Below are 17,148 nucleotides of genomic sequence, written 5' to 3'. Positions count from 1 at the left end.
CTGAGGGGGACCGGAGATTTGTTTCATGGCTTGTGACTCAAAATCTCTACCAAACCTGACAGGAATTACTACAGTCAGTGAATGAAGATCCATCCCAACCTGTTAGCGAGAGAACATTGCGAGAGGAACTCTATGCAGTGAACATTTGAAGTCGGTCATGTCGCAAGAGGCCATTGTTTACACTCACAGATGCACATAAATGTGCGTGTCTTCAGTGGTCTAGAAATCATTGAACGTGGGCAGTACCTGACTGGCGGAATATAATGTGGTCTGACTAATCACATTTTGCCTGTATTCCAATGATGCATGTCATCGAGTGCACCGAATGCCAAATGAAGCATTTCATCCTGGATGTTTTGCATAGTCAGGTTCAATCTGGAGGTTGGTCTGTGATGTTTTGGGGGTGTTTTTCGTATCATGGATTGGGACCACTCACTGAGCTGACCGGCATGTTTATTTAAACATTCTGGATGATTAGGTGTTGCTTGTTAGTCAACATCTGCATGATGAGTATGCTAATGATACCCCAATTTATCAAGGTGACGACAGCTAAGTTCATCGACCTGGACGCATATGTGACTGGTTTTATGAACACTCTCCCATCCTATTACATCTTGATTGGCCTGCATAATCACCTGACTTGAACCCCATTGAAAATCTGTGGGATATGTTGGAACAGTGCGTAAAACGCTGCCATCAGTATCCTGGGAATTTGGTGGAATTGCGTGATCAAATCCTCAGCAAGTGGCTTAACCTGGATGTGACGTACCTGCACAACCTTTTTGAAATCACTTCCTAACCGAATCCAGGCGGTTATCAAGTCCAGTTATCAAGGCAGAGTTACACGCTATAGAATGATGCTTGTAATGATTTCTCCATGGGTGACTAATTTTTTGTCCGGTGAGCTTAGGAACACTGTGGTTTCATTGGTAATTTAACGTATTCGGTGGGCAATGTGGTGAGATCTGCGGCTACAAGTCACTTGCTTGGCGGGGAACGCGGATATATCTGCTGATTCAAATTATATATTTTTTCTCCGTTGCCTGCCTGCAGAAGTTTGTTTCCTTTTCAGCAGCGTGTTCTGGATGAGTCTGCCCTCTGAGGTGAATTTTTTCAACTATGTTCTCCCAATACTAACGTGCCATCCATGAGTTGCATCATAAAGACTGCAGGCTACGTCCGGGCAAGAACGACCTAAAGCCTAATAGCCTCGCGGTGAACAGACCTCTCTGATGACATTTTAGAACCGTGACCTGATTTATTATCCCAAGTCTTGAGTTCTTCCTTCACACGACTGGAGTGTGTGTTTACCGTGAGTTCCACAACATTTATTATTGTACGCATGCGTAATACAGGCTCAATTCGTGATTTCTGTCCAAACTGCAGAGACCAGGGTTCTATTCGATTCTTTTTCTTACATTTTTTACGCTAATAGGGCTATAACGAATTACCGGCCCCCACCGTTAGAGGAAGGTTATTTACGGGTCATGTTAAACAAAATGTTGGAATTTAGTGGGGAAAATAGTGATATTAGTGAAGTAAGTTCTGCTGAAGTGGAATTCGAAAGTGACAGGAACTTACCTGGACCGGGCGAGTTGGCCGTGCGCGTAGAGGCGCGCGGCTGTGAGCTTGCATCCGGGAGATAGTAGGTTCGAATCCCACTATCGGCAGCCCTGAAAATGGTTTTCCGTGGTTTCCCATTTTCACACCAGGCAAATGCTGGGGCTGTACCTTAATTAAGGCCACGGCCGCTTCCTTCCAACTCCTAGACCTTTCCTATCCCATCGTCGCCATAAGACCTATCTGTGTCGGCGCGACGTAAAGCCCCTAGCAAAAAAAAAGGAACTTACCTGGAATAAGTACTGCAGGCTCGAATGTACGGAGTTCGGGCGTAGCTGATTCGAATGTTCAGCAGTCACAAAAGAGACACGTGTTCAATTCCAGTTCAAGTAGCGATCATGACAGTGACAGTTGGGACGATAATAGTGATGTACCGGGCGAGTTGGCCATGCGCGTAGAGGCGTGCGGCTGTGAGCTTGCATCCAGGAGATAGGTGGGTTCGAATCCCACTGTCGGCAGCCCTGAAGATGGTTTTCCATGGTTTCCCATTTTCACACCAGGCAAATGCTGGAGCTGTACCTTAATTAAGGCCATGGCCGCTTCCTTCCAACTCCTAGACCTATCCTATCCCATCGTCGCCATAAGACCTATCTGTGTCGGTGCGACGTATAGCCCCCAGCAAAAAAAAAAAAAAAAAAAAAAAAGTTATTTAAAGGGAGAGTTTTTAGGGAAAACAATACTGAGCAAAATATTTTAATTAATTTTCATGACAAGATGTGCCAGAACATAGCTGAACAGATAAAAGATGCCGAGCAGGAAGTCGCACATAAAACCCAGTTTAGTAAGACGAAACAAAGGAGTCAAGATCAAGACCGTGTCTGAACAAATGAGGATGAAATTAAGGTTCTTATGACCATACTGTTGCCGCAGGGGATTGTATAGAAACCTAAATTAGGACACTATATTTCTCGCAGTCGCTTGTTCACTACGCCTGTGTTCTATGAGCTGATGGCACAGAATATATTTTTTCTCGCCGGACTGAGTGGCCTGGACAGTTCAGGTGCTGGCTGGACTTCTGACCCCAACTTGGCAAGTTCGATTCATGCTCAGACCGGTGGTATTTGAAGGTGCTCAATTACGCTGGCCTCTTGTCAGTACATTTACTGGCATGCAAAAGAACTCCTGCGGGACTAAATTCCGGCACCTCTGCATCTCTGAAAACCGTAAAAGTAGTGGGACGTAAAGCCAGTTACATCATTATTATTATTATTATTATTATTATTATTATTATTATTATTATTATTATTATTATTATTATTATTATTAGATTTTCCTCCACAGCATTTTACATATCTCTGACAGTGAGGTGAATAATGGTCAACTTCCTCCCAAAATATACAAGATAAATCCAGTATTTGACCACCTGTTAGCAAAATTTTTGGAATTTTGCTATGGAAAGGGTGGCTAGGGTGGAAAGTTTACATACCAAGAAAACGATCACGTTTCAGAATGCAATCATATAAATTATGCGAAGCCGAGACAGGTTATATAACATGATTGAATGCTATTTGCTTTACGTTGCACCGACACAAATATGTCTTATGGCGACGGTGGAATAGGAAAGGCCTAGGAATTGGAAGGAAGCAGCCGTGGCCTTAATTAAGGTACAGCCCCGGCATTTGCCTGGTATAACATGATCTGCTTCCGTGTGTATCATAATGACCAGCTGTAAAAGACATAACACTGTGAAGACTGTAATTACTCTAAATAATACATCTATTGTAGTGTAATATAGTCCGTGTGTATCAGTTATAAATTGTAGGTAGGCTATATAAACTTGATCCCTCGAAAGCGCTAACCAACATAACAGAAAATTTCGTGAGTATTATAATTTATTCCATTATAAATCGTAAGTACATGTAAACTTTGTAAATCTACAATTTACATATACGGAAACATTTATTTCCAAGCAGAAATTGTTAGTAAACTGATTAAAATATTCAGGTAAAAGTTAGTGTATAAACGAAGACCAGAGCTTTGCTATTAGGAAGAAGCAACCTCGATATCACAGTGTGAAAGCACTTAGTACGTTTTTGCACAAAGTATTGAAAAATTAAAATAATATCATTTTTCAACAATTAAATACATTATATTCAAGCAAATATTTCTCTTAGAGCCCTTCAATAGTTCATTTTAGTCTAAGATTGTTTTTAATCCAGTAATTAAATATTTCCTTCAATCAGGGAAATCGCTCCTCATCTGGGAGTGAGCCAGTGTGTACCAAGCTGCCCGCTTGAGGGGTTAAGTCATTGGCACATACTGCACACCAGGTCGCAAATTTACTTCTGAGGTATGACTTTCCTCTCAGCACTTGAAGCATTTGTCATTTGTTCCTGGAATTTGATTTTATGGCATCAAACTCTTTTTTGTTAAAATACCTCTTATGTACCTTAAAATACCTCTTATGTACCTAACAAAGTAAAAGTTGGGATTGTGGGTTTACTGTTGACCAAATCTGTTTTCCAACTGTTGACCTAAGTTTGTTTCTCAGCTGTTGCAAGTAGTTATGTACCTAACAAAGTAAAAGTTGGGCTTGTGGGTTTACTGTTGACCAAATCTGTTTTCCAACTGTTGACCTAAGTTTGTTTCTCAGCTGTTCCAAGTAGGTACTTGTACAGCAGGTAACACGGGATCTGGTTTTATCGTGCATAAACTTGAAATTTTCTTCGACTAAGCGTGGAACTGTTACTGCGTTATCATGCCCTCAGTTTACTGGTGTGCATTTAGCAGTTTAACATCAGTGGAAACACTGACAAGCTCAGTGCATTCCAGTTTTCGTATGCCACCTCATTCTTCCTGGAGGAGAAAGTAGCTAATTCTAGTAAAAATTGCTCTCCTTATATCCTCTGAACCCTCGCATAACCTTGTGGGGATCTAAGACAGCAAGAGCTCTCATATAATAAGCATACCTGCCAGCCTTTACAGTTTGTCCATAAAATTGACGGAAAGGGAGTATGTTTTACACTTCTGCGGATTAACTATAATATTTTACGCACCAAGTCGTCTTTTTAAAATTTCCGCCAGAGCAAGCTTCCGCAAACCTCCGCCGATACATGCTGCCTGACCAGCGAATATTCGATATATCGGTCTGATTTATATTTATCCGATCATTACAGTCTTCGACTGGGAATACGAGCTGCATCTTGTATCCCAGTCATTTGGTATTGATTTTTTGTTGAAAGAGACTGACTCTGGGATAACCGTTTGCTTGTTCTTTGCATTGATTTGTTCAATAGTATCCTTTGCTGTCCTGTGTTAAAAATAGTTCTTTTGTTCTTCACCACAAAGTAGCCTACAAAGCATAGGTCATGTTGTAGTTACGAAAAAACGTGTGAATTATATTTATCACTTAATTTGCTTCATATTTATTGCCACGAATTGCAAAGTTGAGGTTATGTAGTTGTGGACTAACATGAATTGTGTTTGTTGCTCATTTTGTATTATGATAATTGAAGGGCTCTGTGGAATATAGTCATAAGCAGTGGCTGTGTCTGGTATAGCGCAATGGAGCAATGAACCTCCAGTTTATATCAAATTGTACTCAACTACGTAATTTTCATAACTCCCTTGTCAATCTCGAAGCTCTTGCTAAGTCCCTCTATCCATAATATGCTCGTACTGGCTTTCAATTCATGTGAGGTGCGCAAGGTCTGTGGCTGGATGCTTGTCTGGAATGAACCCCCTTGCAAAGGCGACCTCTCCGTCCGTACATAGGCGAAGGGAGGGGCGAGGTGCGGGCGGACGAAAACCAGCACTAAGGCAAGACCAGGATATCGCAGAAACGGATCTCTGTTCTTTACGCATGCGCAATAGGCCACTGTCTCAAGACTAGCTAGTCGTGTTGTTGGGGTTGGGGTATGTGCCTGTCATCTGTTGGCCTTACGGGAATTTGACTAGGCAACAGAGAATAGTGCACGTAACTAGCGCTAGTGTTGAAAAGCATCGTTACTACCAAAAGTCACATTAAACTGTCAAATTCCAATTAATATCTTGTCCCAAATATATCATTACTTGCTAAACATCTATTAATTTGCCTTCTTTGGAATAATTACCTTTTGGAGAGAAACTTAACTCAAAAATCATTGAGGCAAGGAATAGCGGCAAGGTAATCATCATCATCATCATCATCATCATCTGTTTACCCTCCAGGTTCGGCTTTTCCCTCGGACTCAGCGGCAGTGTCCTGGAGCTTCAGACTCTTGGTCGGGGGATGAAACTGGGGAGAATGGCCAGTACCTCGCCCAGGCGGCCTCACCTGCTATGCTGAATAGGGGCCTTGTGGAGGGATGGGAAGATTGGAAGGGATAGGCAAGGAAGAGGGAAGGAAGCGGCCGTGGCCTTAAGTTAGGTACCATCCCGGCATTCGCCTGGAGGAGAAGTGGGAAACCACGGAAAACCACTTTGAGGATGGCTGAAGTGGGAATCGAACCCACCTCTACTCAGTTGACCTCCCGAGGCTGAGTGGACCCCGTTCCAGCCCTCGTATCACTTTTCAAATTTTCGTGGCAGAGCCGGGAATCGAACCCAGACCTCCAGGGATGGCAGCTAATCACACTAACCACTACACCACAGAGGCGGAAAAATAGCCAGCCGGACACCAGTGGGATCCGAACCCACAACCTCCCGATTTCGCGTCGGTTGCTCTACCAATTGAGCTATGGTGGCCTAGGCAAGGTAATACCAATGAAAACTTTTAAATATAGTTGTTACTATTCCCATGACATCGGAAGCAGAAAGGTGTTTCTCTACCCTGAAGAGAATAAAGACTTTCTAGCGCAGCACAATGACCGAGGATAGACTTATTGCTCTTGCTATGTTGTCAATTGAAAGGAACTTTGTTCGAGACTGTGAGGACTTCAATGAAGCAGTTATTTCTTATTTTGCATGTGGTAAAACTCGGCATGTAGGCCTACCGTATTTTCTGCTCCTCTCGTATTTGATCACATTTCTGGAACTTATGTCATCTTAGTTTAGGAGGTTACGGCCCACGATGGAAGAGAAGCTGGCGGAGATGGGGAGAGGAGAGTTGGGGGGAGGTAATTTTTTCTTCTTTTGAACCCCCAGTGATGCAAGTCACGCGCCGCCACTGGTCATAAGCCACAATAACTTAGTTCTGAGTAAATGACAAATTAAAGTTCAGCGCAAATCTGTAAATCATCCACTAAATTTGTAATAACTTTCCTTGTATAAATGAACACTTGTATATGTTATAAAACATATGGGAGACAGTGAAGCAACACTTTGCCCTACTATATGAATTAAGAGCATTTTTGATGAATGAGGTAACTAACATGGGCTTATGACTTTATTTCCCGGAAAGAAATTTAAGTACTTGAGGGCGAATACATTTTTATTTATCAAGAATAGCACAATATTAGAGAATTAATAAGCCTACACTTAATTATAAAGACACAATATTTGAGAATGAACACACTTAATTTAAGAAAACACAATATTTGAGAATGAATACACATACTTTAAAGAAAAATAATGTGTATCTCAAGGAATTCTTTCACATCATTATCTTCAACATTGTATCCTATAAGCGACATGAAAATGAGTTGATTGGCTACAGGAATGAATGACATGAGAGACATGACATCAGTAAATTTTTTTCTGGTTGACAGGGAGTTGATTTCTGTTTTTTACTCTGAGCTGAAATGGATCATGTTTCACAAATCTTCCTTTCTTCTTGGTGCGAATGTTTGCATACTGAACTGGCCCTAATGTAGTATGACAGTGCTTAACACCTAGCTGAAAAGCAAAGCAAAGTCACCTCCGTACAGGCCATGAACGCCCTTGGAAGAGTGGAAGGTAAAGGCTTCCACCATTGTTAACATCGGCACGTGATGGGATAAAGTGGTTGGCTCTACGCCTAGCCGCCTTTGCCCCCAGGAATTAACCTGGTACTTATTTTTGGTGTAGGCTGAGTGAACCTCAGGGCCATATGCACCTGTGGAAGTGGAAATCTCGTTTCTTAAATTTTATGACTTCCTGACGGGGATTCGAACCCACGTCCTTTCGGGCGAACCGAGCACGCCTTTACCGCCTCAGCCAGGCAGCCCCTACCTAGCTGAAAAGGGTCTTTGAAATTCAATTGAAATTGTGTAGCTTCACTGAAGTGAACTGAATTTCTAGTTGTGAATGTAGTGGGTATTGATAGCAATGGCTTTAGATCATCTCAAGTTTTGAAGTCATCTCTTTTCATTTTTGTCACAATGAAGTTTTTTGGACGTGCTGACTTCACAACATCCACCCATTCATCTGGGGTATATACTATTGGTGATTCCTCAGGCATTCTACTAACTTCAAGCAATAAAATTAGGTGTAACAAATTCAGACAATTTCAGATGAACATAGTTATAAGCCACATCAACAGATATTTAACTGCTAATTGCTTTCACATGATATTCTATGTAAATATTATTGTTAATATTGATAGCTCTACTAATTTATTATTCTATGGTTATCAAATCTAACGCTATTCATGCATTTTCATAAGATACAAGTTATTTGTAAAGTAAGTAAAATGAGTAAAATACAGTCACAAGCCACAAACTAGAGGTTATCCATGATAACATTTGTCTATACTCTTACCAAGTTATTACAAGATATTAGAATCATTCGTATTGACGGTTTTCACTTTACAAAGGTGAAAAATGAGAGTATCCTCCTAATTCAATACATTATATATTCCGTAAAGTATGAAGGCTTTTACGGCCGGTGTCAATATAATAAAAATCTTCCGGGCTATTATGCCGTGGTCCACTCATCTCGCTTCTCCCAGACGTTTTGACTACTGCTGCTGCAGTCATCTTCTGTGGCGTCGTGTCGATACGCTCTCCTGTATCCCGCTGGTGACTGCGAAAGTTATTTGGGAAGCAGCTGTATTTGTATGTAAGTGTGCGGCCTCCAATTGCTTTGTGCCGTGCAATCCGACATCTGATTGACTATCTGAAAGCACGCTCTCCGATTGGGTCGCACCGAGCTGCCTTGCGTTTGGTTGGGTCTCTGAGCACACGACCTCTGATTGGTTCGCGTTGTGCAGTATGTCACCAGGTTGAGTATATGAGGGCATGAATTCTGACTGGGTCGCTCCGAGCAGTGTGTCGTCTCATTGGATCTCGGAGTGCACGACCTCTGATTGGGTCGTGCCGAACAATGGATCCTCTGGTTGGTTGATTGTAATGTCCCTGATCTTAGAAAACTTCGGCCGTACGTTATATAAAGGGGTGTACCAGGCCTTGCCGAGTTTCAGTCCTTCCTCCTTTCTATTAAAGTTATCAGGATGTTTATGTATTTCGATTGCTTCCCTGTAGAGACGGGCGTGAAAGTGGGATGCACTGCTTGACGGAAAGCATGAGATCCGTTATGAGGATACTGACATACTGGCCACAACATCCCACTTTCACGTGAGCGCGTTCAGTATCGTGTTTTCGTATGGTCACTGATTAAATCTCACGCTAACTAAACAGTACTAAGTAATCAATGATTACGGTTGGTGCACCGCAATCTTCTTAAACGGAGGTTAAAATGTAAACAGACATTAAGTAATCTGTGATTAGCAGCTCGTTAATCCAGATTGATGCACTCGCCCATGAGTGTTTGTTTACTTATTTTTTAGTGGAATGCAACATTCCATTGAGTGTTAATGATCATGCAGATGCTTTGTTCATAAAGATGTTTCCTACATTGGAAATCGCAAGAAAAGTATGGTTGTAGTCGCACAAAAACAATGCGTTTCCTAAACGAAATGGCACATACTGCAACACGGAACATTGTTACTTGTTTACAGAATAGTCCATTTTCTTTGTTGATAGATAGAAACAATGATACCGATTCCAAGTAGTACCCCATAGTAGTTACTTTTTATGATGCTGCTCGAGGAAATATTATAAGTACTGTGTTATCGGTACCAGCATTGGAAGGGGATTCGACTGGGCACAACATACGATATCTGCTATTATTGCAGTTGGAATTTAATAAAGTGCCAGTTAAGAACTGTCTGGCATTCTGTTCTGACACAGCTCCTGTTATGATTGGACAGAGAAATGGAGTTCCAGCAGATTTGAAGGATATTTTTGGTATTGGTTGCATTTGCCATTTCATTAACTTAACCTGTTGAAAACGGTGCTGCAGCTTTACCAGTTAGAATTGATGAGATTCTTGTTGATATTTTCTATTACTTGGAAAAGAGTGAAAAAAGAAAAGAACATCTTCAGAAATTTCAAAGTATGCATGGGAAAGAAAGAAGTTGTTGAGGCAAGTGTGCACAAGATGGTTATCCCCAGCCAGGTGTTTAAATAGATTAATAGATCAGTGGGATGCATTTCTTCAATTTTTTAAGGAGTAGGCAGTGTATGTACTCCATGTACTCCACATATTTCTGTCAATTTATCCTTTTTTTTTTTTTTTTACTATTCCCAAAGGATGTTGTAGATCTGATGACAAACAAATGAAGAGTTCATGATCCTCATCTCCCCCCCCCCCCCCCCCCCGCTCAACCTCCTCCTCTTCTACCAAAAGACTGGCATTTTCTTCCAAACCTGACTCACCTGTTCTCAAAAACACCCCACTATATCTTGTGAAGAAAAGCTGTTTGTTTCCTCCGACCTAAACAAGGCATTTCATACTTTTTTACACGTGACTATCCCATTATTTGATAAGATCAATACAGTCCTTCAGAGTGCTTTCCCACATATCCATGTACTGTTTGGATTAATGATGGATCTATTGAAACAGATGCTCACAAAGTTCGTCAAGCGAAGAGTAGTTAAACAGTCTGCATTGCATGGTGTCCAGTATCACCCAATCCAGAATCAGAAGGATGATGAAGAATTGGTAATTGGCATTCAGAGGAAGACACATCTCTGCTTTTCTTGTCAGTCAGAAACTATTTCTGTGCAGTCTTTGACTACATGGTTAACAAGTTACATTTTAAGCATGATGTGCTAAAATATGCACCGGCTGTTAAACTTGATGCCACTAAAGGAGCACAGTTTTCTTCTATTAATTTCTTTTTGGTGACGTTTCCTGTTATTTTGTGTGAAAGAGAAAGTGGAATAAGGGATGATGCTGTACCAGTTTGTGGCTCTTCAGATAGACAACTTATCTAGTATTGTAAGTAAACAAGCTACAAATTATTTAAAATGGGCACAGTGGTAGAATATCCGTGGAGCTGATGGACGTTATAAATATGACAGGATCTCTAAATTCATGCTGTCTGTTCTTACCATATCACATAGTAATGCAGAGTGTGAATGAATTTTTAGTCTGATTAAGAAGAACAAGACACAGTTCAGGTCATCAATGTCCAATGGAATTCTGGAAGCCATTTCCATTTTGAAAACCAGAAGTTCTGGAGCGTGTTGTGCAAACACATATTCTATTAACTTTTTGAAGAAAGCAAAGCAAGCCACAACTTTAACTGTTAAATCAGAATAAAGATGTGCGCGTGATTGCATGAATAATGTAAATAACTTGTGTGCATATAATTATATGTTGCAATACACTCATTACTTCAAAGTTTTCATTAGTTGTGTGCATGATAAAACTGCATTATGTAAGTAGATTTCATTGATGTGTTCTGAAGATATTTGTGTTAGTTTAACTGAGGTAAAATATTGTGTCCCTTATAATGTCATCGGTTGCATGTAGTGTTTCATATAAATGCTTTTGAACTCATAATTATCTGAAGTGAAGAAAATATATGAATTTTGTCATGTTTTACGATATTTTGGTGCAATGGATCCCTGCACATTTTGATGTTTGGGAATTTTACTCATAGGTCATTTGGAAAGTTATCGTTATCAGGTATGAATAAGAGAACAGACCTCTATTTTTCTACAGTTCACTGTTGGTGCTGCCTTGCAAGCAGGAATTGAGTTATTTGTTGATGTTGCTCAAATTTTGGGCCTCTTACTGCTCTTTTTGAGGACAAGTTGACTCTCACAATTTTTCACTTATCTAACCTTTTACTCGACAGACTTCACCACATTGGTCCTTAATTGGTCTCTATACACTGATGGAGTTAAGGCTCCCGAAACATATACGTATAAATAATTCAAATATTAATAATATATTGACAGGGCATGCTAAACAATTACCCATTGTACATTATTATTAACCTTTTACTGCCACCTATATTTCTCACAATGTCAAGGCAATTCCTAGATTCAACTGTAGTTTCATAGCATTCATTGAAGACCTGGAGGATGGTAAATCTTTCATTTCTAATCAATATAGGCCTCCTGCAGCCTGACACAGGTCTATCAATTTTATATTGTGGTTAAGATTGAGTGAGTGCCCGGCTACAACCTTTTTTCAAAGTTGGTTTGGATAATAGTGTGTCTGTTGTTCATTCATCCTGGCATAAATACAGCACTTGGAAGAAGGAGTGCAGAAATCTCAGACCTAAAGAAAGGTTCTTCTGGGTCCTTGCCTGAAAGTAACTGTTGAGCTATTTCTAGAGAGATAGAAAAAACAGTGTATTGATTCTACGGTGCTTAAGGCTAAGTGATAAATGGATGATAAGCAAGATACACTAGGTGAATCAACTGCCCCCATTTCTCTCTCTCTCTTTTTTTTTTTTTTGCTAGGGGCTTTACGTCGCACCGACACAGATAGGTCTTATGGCGACGATGGGATAGGAAAGGCCTAGGAGTTGGAAGGAAGCGGCCATGGCCTTAATTAAGGTACAGCCCCAGCATTTGCCTGGTGTGAAAATGGGAAACCACGGAAAACCATTTTCAGGGCTGCCGATAGTGGGATTCGAACCTACTATCTCCCGGATGCAAGCTCACAGCCGCACGCCTCTACGCGCACGGCCAACTCGCCCAAACCCCCCCATTTCTTAGGGTTTATACAGCTTGCATAATGAGAAAGCATCTCCACTGTCATGTGATAGGTTCTTGTGTAGATAAAGGGCTTAAAATATATGTATTCGGGAGATAGTGGGTGTGTACCCCACTGTCAGCAGCCCTGAAGATGGTTTTCCATAGTTTCCCCATTTCACACCAGGCAAATACTGGGGCTGTACCTTATTTAAGGCCATGGCCACCTCCTTCCCACCCTTCCTGTCCCATCGTTGCCATAAGACCTGTCTGTGTCGGTGCGACGTGAAGCAACTTGCAAAGAAAAAACGGTACATATTCTTTACTGACAAACCAGCAGGAGGGAGGTAATCAGTCAGTGATCTGTACTTAGGGCCATCGCCCAGGTGGCAGATTCACTATCAATTGTTACCTAGCTTTTCCTTAAACATTTTCAGAGAACATGGAAATTATTGTACATTTCCCTTGATAATCTATTACAATCCCTTACACCTCATCCTATAAATTAATACGAGGGTTGGGACAAAAGTTATGGCAACTATTTTTTTTCTTGAAGATACCAGTCTGGTTGGGAAATGTTACATATACAAACGAAAGGACAAGGTGTTAACTACATGTGTGGACAATGAATAGCACTGAAATATCATAACACACTAATTTATTACGGTAGTATACAGGGCAATATGGCCTTCCCAGTGCAAAAGAATGACAACACAGTACACATAAAGTTGACATGACAAACCTGGGCCTAAAGACCCTCAAAGTAGCCCCCTGCTACTGACACCACACACTGCCAACGATGTGGGAGGCACTGAATACCATCTGCCTCAGCATTTGCCGCACCATGTGTGAATCGGGTCACCTGTTGGCGCACAGTATTAGCAATGTTCTCTCGTGTTGCAAACCGCCTACCACGTAGTGGTTCCTTAATCTTTGGAATGAGGTCAAAGTCACAGGGCAAAATGTCGGGAGAGTACGGTGGGTGCTCCAATTCTTCCCATCCCCAACGTCACAGTAGCTGCTCTACACACACTGCTTTGTGTGGTTTTGCATTGTTGTGCAGGATTATTGTACTGTCCACAAGATCCGGACGTTTCTCCCGAACGCCACGTCGTGCATGTCGCACCAGGAACTCCCTGTAATACTGTGCGGTCACTGTTCTGCCATGTGGAACGAAGTGGCAAACAGTGACACCCCTGACGTCATATGCAACGATCACCATCAATTTGACTGGGGAAGGATTCTAACGGACCTTCTGCCCCCTTGGTGATCCAGCATGTCGCCACTCAGCGGACTGATGTTTCGGTTCTGGTTCGTATGTCCTGGCCCAAAATTCATCTATGGCGATTATTCATGACAAGAATTGATCGTCGTCCTGTTGCCAGTGTGCAAGGTGGTCAGAACGTATTGCATAGCGCACAAACCTTTGAACTTCTGTCAGTGCATGCAGTACCCACTGCGATGCGATTTTGCACAGTTGCATCTCAGTACGCAATATCCTGTGGATGGTGCGTTTCTCGATGCCACTTGCCCTCTCTAATCCAGTAGCGTCCATCGTCTCTCTTCATCCAGGAGCTGCTCGATGATGGCACGTGCCACGTCGGTCCGCACACTGACAGGTCGTCCCGAACATTGCTCATCACTGGTTGACATATGTCCTTGCTGAAACTTTCCTACCTGCTGTGCTACTGTATGGTATGGTAGGGCATTATTCCCAAGGGCTTCCACTAATTCACTGTGACATTCCATCGCATTTCTCCCTTGGAGAACGGCTATTTTGATGTAAGCTCGCTGCTCAACACTGATTACTTCCTTCTCGCACGACACTCACCAACTGACTGATTTCACACCCCTCGCTGCGCTACTACCAGCTATCACAGAGCCATCTGTTGTTCTGCATACACACTATGCCTGCAGAACTTCCACACGACACATATACGTTTGTGATCCGTTCACATATCTACAAGAAAAAAATAGTTGCCATGACTTTTGCGCCAATCCTCGTATTTGCCCCAGTTTGTTCTCTTGAAATCCAAATTTATCTTCATATTATGATCTTTCCTACTTGTAAAAGTTATGCTCAAGCTTATTCATCTACTAATGTCCTTCCATGCCATCTCTCCGCTGGCAGCTCGAAACATACCACATAGTTGAGCATTTCGTCTCCTTTCTTCCAAGTCTTTCCAACCCAAAGTGCAACGTTTTTGTAACACTACTATTTTAGTGTAAATAGGGGAGATGTTCCACCTAATCAACACTGCTACGTACAAGTAAAAAATTGTATTTAATATTATTAGACAAGTTTTGGTACCCTTGGTACCATCTTCAGTGAAATATATGCAAAATTTTAAAGGAATAAATCAGCACCTCAGGAGAATACCTCGATAACCAAAATATACAAGAAACACTAAAAAGACCCATGTATCCCAGAAGTGGATGAAAACTTAGTCTTATGAAACACAATTAAAATCAGTGCAAGGACAAAAAAGGAATAATATGTCACATGTTGTGTTCTTACAGAGTTCATTGAATCCTGTGTGTGGAAGGAGCCTTGTCTTGAAGTAACACTTGAAGTAAATATATAACGGATTAAAAGTACCTAGCGTCCCTGTTGTAAATAAGAAACTTAAAGTTTGAAGTGGTGTTCACCAAGTGGACTCACTAACATAAGTAAAAACACTGAGATTAAGAAACAAATGGAAGCAAAATGTTCCTAAGTTTTACAAATAAACTGCACTGAATACTCCCTTGTAGTGAACGTAACCTGAGTTGTATTTAATCTGCTGTCTGCTAGGTCATCAGCCCAGAGGCTGGTTGGATCCTCAAATAGCACCACCAAAGGTTATGCGGTTATAAGGAAACCGCAAAAACCAATGGCAGCACCAAAATGAGACATACTAGGCAAGACGAGGAGTGAGGTAGTTTGCCATTGCTTTCCTCACTGGGTCAGAAAGTGCTATTGCAACACGACTGACCCAATGAGCAACACCTTTCATAACACTCATGCACTAGTCATGCTCTGAATGTCATTACTCAGCACCACCCATACCCCAGCAGCTTCCATATTGTCACAGCCATGGATGAGACTGGGACTTCGGTGGAAGCTATACTTTACTCTGGCCTGTGCCAAGAGAGTATTTAATATAATGGCATATTAAGGTGATGTGTAGTTAAGCTGTGTTGAGGTAAAACATCGTGCCCAATTATAATGTTGACGTATTGTACTGATAAGTGCCAGCTGAGAATCCTTATTAAAGGGGTGATGAGAATCTAAAATGGAGAGAAGAGGGGAGGGGGAGTTAATAATTATTAAGAACAGACTTGCTTTCTCTTGTTCTTGTGCCACCGAGCTCGATAGCTGCAGTCGCTTAAGTGCGGCCAGTATCCAGTATTCGGGAGATAGTAGGTTCGAACCCCACTGTCGGCAGCCCTGAAAATGGTTTTCCGTGGTTTCCCATTTTCACACCAGGCAAATGCTGGGGCTGTACCTTAATTAAGGCCACGGCCGCTAAAAAAAAAAAAAAGATCTTGTGCTGCATCTAACGGTGCTGTTAGCTGTTTGGAGTGACAAGCGGAGGGTCATGTGACACATATAGGGGAAAAGAGGGAGGGATTAAAAGGTCAAAGTCTTGTTGAGTTCTATTGTTTTGGTTGATGTATCTGGCGTTGTAAGTTTTAAAAATAAATGGGAGAATGGAATTAAAGAGTATGTTAGTTTTCTCAGTAATTTCATTCAAATTACTGGTGGGGTTTGAATGTTGATCCAAATGTATGAAAAGCACTTCTGTTATATTAAGTAAGGATCCTTGTGGCATAATCTTAATAATTTATAGATCCTGGTCTATATTTATAAAATTGTGTTGGCATTCGTCCATGTGATTACCCATGGCAGAGAATCTGTTGTGTTCGGTGGTTCAGTGTCTGTCCAGTATAACAGGCTTGGCATGTTGAACATTGTAATCTGGTAAATACCCAAATTAATGTGTTTGTTAGGGTTATTTATAGATCCAGAATTATAAAAGATGCTTTCATTACTAGTGGAGGTTTTGAAGGCTACCTTCATGTTAAATTTTCTGAAATTATTAGTAATATGGTGGATGTTATTACAGTTTAGTGTAAAAATTGAAAAAAACAAAAATGGATTTAGGTTCCTGTTCCCTGATTAATTGTGATTTAGGTTTATGTTTTATTTTACCAATTAACTTATTTACTAAGCTCTCTTTAAATCCATTTTTCTTGGCTATGGTCGTAATAGTATTCAGTTCTTTATGCAGACTGGTCTTCGATAAATCATAGAGTAGTAAGATGCTTTTCTTATGTGAGGAGGGGGTGAAGAGAATCTAATCTGATTGTGTTTGCCATTTGAATTGTTTTTCTATATGTATCAAAAGAAATAGGGTCTGGATGTCTGGATACAATAAAGTCTAAATGGTTTAAGGAATTATCTGATTCTTTTCCATTTTCCCATTTTCACACCAGGCAAATGCTGGGGCTGTACCTTAAGGCCACGGCCGCTTCCTTCCAACTCCCAGGCCTTTCCCATCCCATCGTCGCCATAAGACCTATCTGTGTCGGTGCGACGTAAATCCCCTAGCAAAAAAAAAAAAAAAAAAAAAAAAATCTTTTCCAGAGTAAATTTAATGAAAAGGTTTATGGTTTTTTCTATTTGTTTTACATTGCACCGACATAGACAGGT

At 41.1% G+C, this 17,148-nt stretch overlaps 1 protein-coding gene and 1 non-coding gene across 7 annotated transcripts in view; one reads left to right on the top strand and one right to left on the bottom strand.

Annotated features, from left to right (window-relative positions):
• LOC136864441 (sarcolemmal membrane-associated protein) overlaps positions 1 to 17,148 on the top strand; it is a 700,905-nt gene that overhangs the window by 393,297 nt on the left and 290,460 nt on the right. The window lies entirely within an intron of this gene.
• On the bottom strand, positions 6,209 to 6,285 carry TRNAS-CGA (transfer RNA serine (anticodon CGA)). The gene has a single exon. It is a non-coding gene; the product is annotated as a tRNA-Ser (tRNA).

Source organism: Anabrus simplex, chromosome 2 (assembly GCF_040414725.1).
Source record: "Anabrus simplex isolate iqAnaSimp1 chromosome 2, ASM4041472v1, whole genome shotgun sequence".
In the NCBI taxonomy this organism is placed as follows: Eukaryota; Metazoa; Arthropoda; class Insecta; order Orthoptera; family Tettigoniidae; genus Anabrus; species Anabrus simplex.
The sequence above is the reverse complement of the archived record's forward strand: the minus strand, read 5'-3'. Positions and strand labels throughout refer to the sequence as shown.